The 10129-nt window shown below is 32.9% G+C and overlaps 1 protein-coding gene across 1 annotated transcript in view; it reads right to left on the reverse strand.

Annotated features, from left to right (window-relative positions):
• The window catches only part of LOC108726827 (uncharacterized), a 65688-nt gene extending 57784 nt beyond the window's left edge, over positions 1–7904 (reverse strand). Inside the window, 1 exon segment of the mRNA XM_018454603.1 lies at positions 7425–7904. The gene's annotated coding sequence lies outside the window, so the exon portion shown is untranslated.
• Positions 7905–10129: the final 2225 nt, after the last annotated feature.

Here is a 10129-nt window from a genome sequence, read left to right on the forward strand (position 1 = left end):
GTTCATATCGACCGGGAGCTTGTATGTCGTGAATTGCTATCTGAGTACTTTGTTTAGCAGTTTAGATATACCTCGATGCTGTGCTGCTTTAAAACAGATAATCAGCACGACAACAGGCAAAGCTCTTAAACAGAGAAACAAAAATGAGGAAAATCTGGCAGGCGCGATCGCGCAATCTTCGAGTAGACTGTTCATAAATCATGATTCAAACTTCCTTTGAAATCGTCTGAGTCATTCTTGCAGGTTCGGCGCATAGAGCCTTTTATATTTTCGCAGTAATATGCACTACACAAAATTCTATCGGAAAGAAACTTACTTAGAGTGAATTCGAATATAATAAAGGAATCTTTTCAAGGTAGCGGTATTTGTTGCAATGTACCGTTGCGCATTTTGCGATTGTCATTGAAGTGCGTCCTCTACTTGGCATAGATTCTCATTTTAGAATTGCAATTTCAACGCCGTGTTTTACCATTAAATAATTAAGTGAAATTGTACTGTAAATTCCGCAACGCTGGAACTCATTATTTGATTAATCGTTACAAAGCTTTGATCGTTCCGAGTAACGACAATACGCGCTATGCCCGCGGCAGAAACGATTTATTTGCAAGTTAGACTTTCCAAACGTTCTTGTTTGAACGCAACCGGAGAAAAATAAAAGCAACACACGCGGACAGTGAGTCGGATGTTTTCCTTCTAAACTTTCTAACGTCGTTCAGATGCTCTTAAAAATAGTGTGCATTTCCTTCTCACTTAAAATTCCAAAGGAGAACAATGGACGTGTGATTTGGTGATTCGAAAAAGAAAGGTGGGTAATCAGGGAATCATTTTACATTTTATCGACGCCCAAAGGTTAATCGCGTGTTAAGCGTTTCCCACCAGTTAATCGTTTGTGCGAAAAGCGTGGGTGATAAATGAGCGCGGCGAGGAAAAGTTACGGGCGTAATTGCGCGATGGGAATCCGCGGTCACGTGCGCCACTCTTATTTATGAGATACGGAAAAGAATGAGTGCATGTGAAGTTTGCGTATCATTACTGTGAAATATTCTAGCAATGGCAGTGCAACGTTAAAACTGAAAGCAATACGATTAAGCGCGCGATATCGGATAACATGATATTGAAGAAGGGGAAGGGATTCCATTTGACTTCATATTTTCCGATATTCATACTAATGGGTTAAATGTTACATATCGTAACTTAATAAATTGCATTATATAACTGAGTTAGCCATTAATACGAATATACCAGAATCGCTAAAATAAACCAACAAATAACAAATGTACATTTTGGTACAAAATTGTATCGCGAGCTTGCTGATTACAAAGTAATGAATTTATGTTTGTTTAATTAATACAATTTTACGAATTTAATTCGTCAAATTATTTTGTGCAGATTCGAAATCAAATCAATGGAATGCAAATGTGAAATGCATCTAAGTATTGATTTATGTATTACCGCTAGAAAAAGGAACTGTCTTCGAGAAACGGTGTTACGAGAGAAATAGTGATGCAACGATGCGTAATGGACATATGCGATATAAAGGAAATTTCTTTAGCTGATTTACCTACGATTCAAGGATATTACATAATACAACACGCAATTCTAAGTATTCGTCGAGCTTTTACGGATTCTTAGAAAGGTCTCTTGTAAGTGACGCGGGGTTGCAGTCAAATTAATGAGATCAAATAAACTGAAAATATTGTAAACTTTCCTTATATACAAGCAATATTAACGATCTCCGGTTATTCTGTTTCACATTACTTTGTACATCTTACACTGTTAGAAATGTGACCACGAGTTTCCTTTACATGTAAATGAAGCTCGTGGTTATGAACGAAATTAAAAGTAATGAACGACTTAACTGAAAATTAAGTTACAGTAGTTACTTAAATGTAATGAACGTGTACATTAAATTTATAAAATTTAACGTACTTTTCATAAAATTTTCTGGAAAGTACATTAAATTTCATTAATTTTCATGAAAAATACGTTAAATTTCATGTACATGTACACAAATATACTTTCCAGTTATAAATATGTATTAAATTTAATGTAATGTCATGAAATTAAATTCAAATTGTGTAAATTAAAAGTATATTAAATTTCATGAAATTTTTAACAGTGTATTTGCCAACATTATATTCCGATAAAGAAGAAAATTCATTCAATTGGAAATGAATTAGAGAATGTGAAATTACGCGAATTATCTCTATATTTTTCGATGAAAACAATTTTCTCAAAGAACTGTCTTTATATTGAAATCGCGCTGCAATTTCAATGGAAAATTCTTACTTGCGAAATACTGCATTAAATCCCCGTCAATTTATCCGCTAAATCGAATCTTTACTTAATGAAGGAAAATCAAATTGATTTCATTTCGCCTTTCAAGAGAGGCCAGTCAACAGCTCTTGTTGTGAGTTTGCGGAGTCGACCCGCACAAATTCACCGTCGCAATGCCTCATGCATTTCAATGAACAGCATTTTGAAAGTAGATTTATTTTTGCGCAGCATGGAGAGGTACAAATTAGCTGTATTCAAAAACCATAAATGTAATTAACGCCGAAGCATAGTTAACGAGCTTGCCTTTAATAAATATGTCGCGTTGCCACTGCGCGAATTTCGGAATTTGCTAATTAACGACAAACGTACATACCACAAAAATCAATATCCTTGCATACCAAATATCGTAAGCTGTATCGCAAAGTAGTTTCCCGTGTGGAAATTTATCCAGGAATTCCATACTTTAATACTGGCCCCATATGGGCATTACTGACAATGAGACATTCAAAGTAAAGGTTTGTCAAATTCACGCCCATTTAGGGTATAGTTAGGATAGTTTAACTTAAATTTTTTACTCACGGTCCATGCAGGCCTTAGTTTGGATTCCACTTTTTCCTCAAGGTAGTTATACTTAGGCTTGTCCAGTTATAACCCATATAGGATCCAATTTCTCGTGTAGAATTTTGTCCGGAAATTTCATATATAATGCTGGTCCCATATGGGCATTACTGAGGTATCCAAAATAAAGATTTGTCAAATTAACTCATGCCCATTTAGGGTATAGTTAAGATAATGTACTTAAGTTTCTTAGTCACGACCCGTGCAGGCCCTACAACATCCCAGTTTGGATTCCACTTTTTTCCTAAGATAGTTATACTTAAATTTGCCCAGTTGCAGCCCATATAAGACTCAATTTGATCTCAACTTTTCTCTGATAACAGTTTAATTTATAGGATATCCTATAATTGTGTCTTAAATGGGCTTGAGTTTAACAAATCTTTATTTTAGATGCCTCAGTAATGCCCATATAGGGCCAATATTGTGAAAAATTTAGAGTAAAGAGGCACAATTAGAGAAGCTATCAGTGTCAGGGCTGTGTAACTCGGTGACAGGATGAAAGTTTATCAATGTGAAGGAGACCTCGGTTCGAATTTCGGAGCGCTTTGATATTATTCTCGTTTATTTCTTACAATATTAAATATCGAATGCCCGGATAAATTTCCACACGATATATAGACCCTACTTACAGTTATATAAAGTATGCCCAGGTTAAAATTCTTATACTCTTGGCTCAATTTTGGATTGTCACGCTTTTTTATTTAGGCCCCACATTGGTCCTCAAAGTTGGGCCAATATAAGAATTTTAACTTGGGCCAAGTTTGAAGATCAATGTGGGGCCTAGATAAAAAAAAAGTGTGACAATCCAAAATTGGGCCAAGGTGGGCGTTCAAATTTGGCTTCAAATAATAATGTAAGGAAAGTTAACTTGGCCCTGATTATAGCCTAGAAAGAATTTCCACACGGGTTTACTTTTTCATCGTTATACATTTTTATTTATATTAATAAAACTATGTATATACTAAATTTTCTATGTAATTTTAATTAAAGATATTGTAACATCTCTTTTAAATATTAATAAAATATACAATTTTCTTATTACAGCACTAATATATCCAAAAATAGAAATTTTGATGTTTGATGAAATTGTTATGAAAGCTTACGGTTAGATGAAAATCGATAGTTTCGCAATATTTGCGATCAGTATATTTATATTTAACTCTGAGTACGTCTTTCTTTTTCCAATACTTCTTTTCTAATGCTTTTTCCAATGCTCATAACTTTTTTAATTATAAAGAAACATAAATTTGCTTGGCATTGTTATATTCCTTAATATCTAATGTTTCTTTAATTGAAAAAATATTTTAAACTGTTCATTTTTATAAAAGTTATAAACAATCGAATTAGGTTAGATACCATATCCAAGTGTATATTCTCGTAGTGTCCCACAAGTAGCAAAGTGATGTCAAAAAACGTCTTAATAACATGTTTTACGTCAATGAGACGTTATTGAAACGTCATTTAGGATGGCATCGAAAAGTTAAGTATCATTTTTCTAGCAAATTAAAAGGAACTTGTAAGTGGACACCAAGTTTCTATAAATTTATATAGAATGGAAAAAGTCGATCTATTATTTTGTTTCTTCTTTCGATACATCATGCGATACATCAAGACACATAATAAATTTTGTTCAAAAATAATTAGGATCGATATTCATAATCTTCTTATATTCAAGACCGTCTTAGGTGCAGTCTTGAAATGACATAAACCAATCACAGAACTGTATTAGCATTACTCAGGACATTACTTAAGACGGTCTGGCAATAAAAACGGACTATGAATACCGATCTAAAAGAATCATTATGATATAACAGATAGATGATTGGATTAATAGCGTTTTCCTAATGTTTCAATATGTAATCTAGACTTAATTCGTAATGTGCATTTTTTAACTTGTATCATGATATATGTATAGCTATACTTTAACGTATCCATGATCTCTGATACGAATCTCTGATCGCTCCACATTGTAATTCGCAAACAAATCTTGTGTTATATATTCATAGCAACACAATTAACTCACAGAGCTTCATTTGCAATACGAATAAAACGATTTAAATTACTGACATGTAGACAGGTAAATAAAAAAAGTCAACTAATCGAAAATGCGTTAAACAATACGCGATGGACAGGAACCACACGTTATTCTGCATCTCGACAATTACGTTTAATTTATCGGTCGGCAAATAATTTAATATACAACAGTAAACTGTTTATCCTGCTGTTGTTTGCGCTCAACTAATTCGCAAATTTCATTTCCGATTTTCGCACGAATGAAATGTTATAAATGACACCTGCCATATATTTCCGATGGCATAAGTCACTGTCGAGATTCAAGAGATCAACATTTGAGAAGTCACGTCCGTATACTCTGAAAGAATTCTCTTTCGTGGATATATGTATATAAGTATATAATATACGTGCCGTTTAAGTTACAGTCGATCGACTTCAAGCGACTACGCCTTATTTTTAACCCTTTAAAGCAACGGAACCGTCGCGTGGTCGTTCTTACGTGAAAATCGGAGATAACGAGACACTCAGCCGCTTCATAATTGCTTTAATTGACGCAGACGAAACGGCGCCTGATTAATGATGAGAATTACGATCGCTATAGTACTAGATGAACTAGATCAATTAAAATCAATTAATAGCAAAAAAAAGTAAGACAATAAGACATAAGCAGTAAATAAATCGGTCAATCATAGTAGAGAACACAAAACAATAACGTAAGCAGGAACAAATCCAAAATGATTCGCTTATCGCTTACATTACTGCTTAAGGTTTTTTGTGTGCTATAGCCTTAAGCAAACGAACAGTTATAATTGTTCAATATCACGAAGAGTTGCAATTATAATTAAGAGTTATAATTATTTAATATCACGAAGAGTTGCAACTTGCAACTTATCTTCAAGATGCAAAGATTGCAAAGTAATCCATGTACCTAAAGCGGCGTATCTATTTCATAGAATTAAGATCTATCTCGTTAAACTTTGAATAACAGGGTATGAACTTTACAAAGAAGTTCAATATCGATATCATGGATTCATATGTTCTTTAGGAAAGTTTATTAATTACGTGGAGAATAAATTTGGCGTTCCTCTTTCGTGATGATCGATAGTTTTTCCAGATATGGGAAAAATGCGAAAGGATGCGTGAATGACTGATTACTTTCGAGTGACTCCCACATTTTGAAATATTATGTCATCGCGTTCTCAGTCACGTATGCGTGTATATGCCTGTGAGATAGCAGCATTACGTAATCGAATTCGATAATATCAAGTAATACATTTTATCATGTTTAATATTTTCATTCGTTAATAATTTTCTCTTTTTGTAACGTTCGTAATATTCTATTCTCGTTCGGACAAAGAATTTTGAATTTTCGCTCTAAAACTCAATACTCCCGTAGGCTGTATTGTCTGTATTATTACAATAAACATTGTTTATTACTGTTTGTAAATATAAAACTCATCGATATGTGATATCAGCATCTGTATAACTGTGAAACGTTTATATTTGACATTTTTTAAATTTTGTAGCTTGTCAGCTTTGAGTTCATACAGCAAATATATCATACTTAATCATAATAGAACATAATACAGCATTGCCTTTGATATAATTTTTCATTTAATTTGAAAGGATATATGAAGAAAATTTGTGTAAAAAAAATTTTTAGAACGAAAATAGGATTACTTTTTTTACGAGGTGATAAATGTGCCCGGTTCTTTCTTATTCATTACTCCCATTTCACTTATTGTCCATTGAATTAAAAATAAAACACGAGTACATGAAAAGATTAAACTTTCAAGAGAATATTCACCATCCACATTCTGTATGAACCTAGCAGATGTTGAGAACGATAAGGAAGATAAAAGACACGAGAGTATCTTTAAATTATTAGATATTTTCACAATTGATGACTAAACTTTTGCGTACACGGAAAGAAGAGGTTTTGCCGATGTATCTAAAAATTTAATTAGATATACATTAATAAAATTATTTTTTAATGTATATCTAATTGTTGAATCATCATTGTTGAATGTCTACTGATTGTAGAATGTCAAAACCTTTTTCTAACATTACCATGTTTGAGTGGCCTACATAATTTATTTTGATAGTCCAACATAATATTTTCAAATCTGTGTCTATATACACTTTAAAGCTTTTAGAGTAAATCTTACTCTAAACAGTGAAATCTCACTCTTAAAGATTGAAAATTAAACTACTCTTTTTCAAAACTGGCTTAATTTTCACTTTTTAAAGAGAGATTTAACTATTACAATTTAGAAAATAATTAAATTTTTTAATACTTCAACAAAACCATTTTTGCCATGTAAAGAATAAATAAATTTACTGTCGTATTGGTCAATTATTCCAGATAATGATGCGAAAACGATTTGCGCATCTCGAGAATACGAATAGAAGTCGAGTCGAAGTTTCGAAGGGCGGGCAACCCCTACGACGTATCCCCGTAAATCCGACGCAGTTGTTATCTCCGCGAACATTCCTGGTGGTTTATTATCACTTACTAGGAGCGGATCCGAACGTCGTCCTGTCGCTGAAGACGGAAGCAACGGCTCCGCATTATCGTCTCTCCGTGCGCCTTTATCTTTCCCGTCAGCTTCGGCTTCGTTTCTCCCTCGTGTTCCTCGATGACGAGTCTTTGCCTCGCGGTCTAGCCCACACGCTCTGTATCCTTAGTCTTTTCTCAGTTGCTTGTCTATATCCCTTTCTTTATTCCCCTCGTTCGTTGTGCTCAATTCTCACTCTACATCCGCGGGGCACAACACACGGTACCCATGACGACGCGTTCTCTCTTATAATTAGCACTTTTAGTATGTATGGAGCAACTCCACGCTCATTCACCAATAGGTCAAGTCAAGCAGACAGTATTAAATTAAAACACGCGCTGCAAGTACACGGGCGACGAGATACCACGCGAGTGCCTCCGCTTTGCTCCGATTTAGCGCCAAGTGAGCGCAATCAGTGGAAAAAACACACCACCCTCCCAGAACAACGCTCGGCGCGTTACTGACCGTCCGCGGTCCGCGCAGAGGTATAGGCAGCGGCGCACGCTTTGATGCCTTTGAGACGACCGTCCGCGCGCATGCGTCGTCGCTAGTAAAGGTAAAAGGCGAAAACGCGATCCGCATTCTCGAAGAGCGCGAGGAACCGATCGTGAACTACCGATTGAGGAATTTGATCAGAAAATGATGTGCTCGTTGGGCTCGTCCCCGGTATTTAACTCGTTCGCAAATTATTTGCGCGAATAGCGTTATGCTTAATTCCGGCTTTCATCGCGGATGATACACGACGAAAAACATCCGGTAGAACGTGGCGTTCAAGACAAACGTCGCTCTTTTTGAAATATGTCATTACTTACTTGTCGCAAATATTTGCGAGAGTAATGAATCAACGGTGATTAATATTCGCGAAAGGGATCTAAATGTGTTCAAATATTTCAGATGTTTTATGTACAAGAAAAAACTATCAATTTTAATGTGTCTATTTGAGTCCTTTGAAACATAGATTTATGTATGTAATATAATAAAGAAATATAATAATATAATAAAATAATGTTTTTTATAAAATTTCCAAATAAAATATAAATAAAATGTTGAGATTTGCGAGAATAATGAATTGACAGTGATTAATATTTACAAAAAGAACGCAAACGTGTTACAACATTGTAATTAAAGTTTTATGTACAAGTAAAAAGACTGCCCAATTTATAGCAATTTTATGAATGTGTTTGAATCTTTTGAAACAGCTTTATTAACGTAACATAATAAAAAAATATAATCATATAATAAAAAGTAATATTTTTCTTAAAATTTTCAAACAAAGAACAAAATGTCGTCAAAACTTACGAGAGTAATGAATTGATAATGATTAATATATTCATAAAAAGAATAAAAATGTTTATTTTCAGAGAAAATTTTATATGTAAACATAAAAGCTACTCAATTTATTATAATTTTATTAATGTGTGTCTATTTGGGTCCTTTGGAATGTAATAAAGAAATATAATAATATATAATATAATAATATACATAAATAATTTTTATATCTAATTTGAATCACATATAACAATATAATTTTGCAATTTATCATTACCGTTAGATAGATTTCATAGTATCGAACAATAGTTTTGTATGAATTTTATTTGAAATAACGGTAATAACCTAGTCGTCAAAACATTGTATATTGTTATTTAAATTGTATTATGTTTTAAATTTGTAATAAACAACTACCAAACTCGTAGTTCTTGATTTATGGACTTGATAATACATGAAATTTTTCGTAAGAAAAAATTTTAAACAAAAAATAAAATGTCAGCACTTGTGAGAGCAATTATATCGATGAAAAAAGGATGCAAAAATAGTTTATACATTTCAAAGAAAATTTTATGTTCAAGCAAAAAAGCCATTTAATTTGTAGTAATTTTATTAATGAGTTTATTTGAAAATCCTTTGAAACATAAATTCATATATGTGTAATATAATAAAATATAATAATAAAATAAAAATATAAAAGAGAGAGAGATACTAAAATAAAATAATATAATAAGAAAAATATAATATAAGAAGAAAAGTATAAATTTTTTTCGTGTAAAAGTTTTCCAAACAAGCGTAGAGTAATAAGTATACAAGAAATAACTTCTTCTGAAATTTTTATATATTATATGTATGTGCTTTCAACTTTTTTTATTGCAAGTTTGCAAATCATGATGGAGGTAAACATTGCGGTTGGGTTTTTTCACGACTTGCTGAAGATGACAAGATCGATGTAAAAAGCAAGATGTACACACGTACTGGTTATACACGTATTACGTATTCGCGCATACCGATCTGTGTGTGACGGAATGAAACTCTAGTAGTAAAAGGCGGAAATCCACGCCAGTATGATATGCCGCGAATACATTGCGCAATATCTATTATTTGCTGCCAGATTTTTCTGAGTAACTGTCTTTAAATGTGCCAACGATTACGATCTATTATGTTTACAGAGATAACAAACAATATTTGTACTAAATAAAGCTTTTGAATATTAACGTTCTTAGACACAAAAATTACTATTATCTAAATGTATATTTAGTCTTATTAAATAACTTAATAGACACGTAAAAAAATGGAGACAGTCGTCCTGTTAGTATGTCAATAATAATATATTTCGTATATATAGAGATAATAATATTTTCAATTAAAATATTGCCGTAAAATATGATCGATGT

The sequence above is a fragment of the Mycetomoellerius zeteki genome, unplaced genomic scaffold (assembly GCF_001594055.1).
Source record: "Mycetomoellerius zeteki isolate Tzet28-1 unplaced genomic scaffold, Tzet1.0 scaffold44, whole genome shotgun sequence".
Lineage (NCBI taxonomy): Eukaryota > Metazoa > Arthropoda > Insecta > Hymenoptera > Formicidae > Mycetomoellerius > Mycetomoellerius zeteki.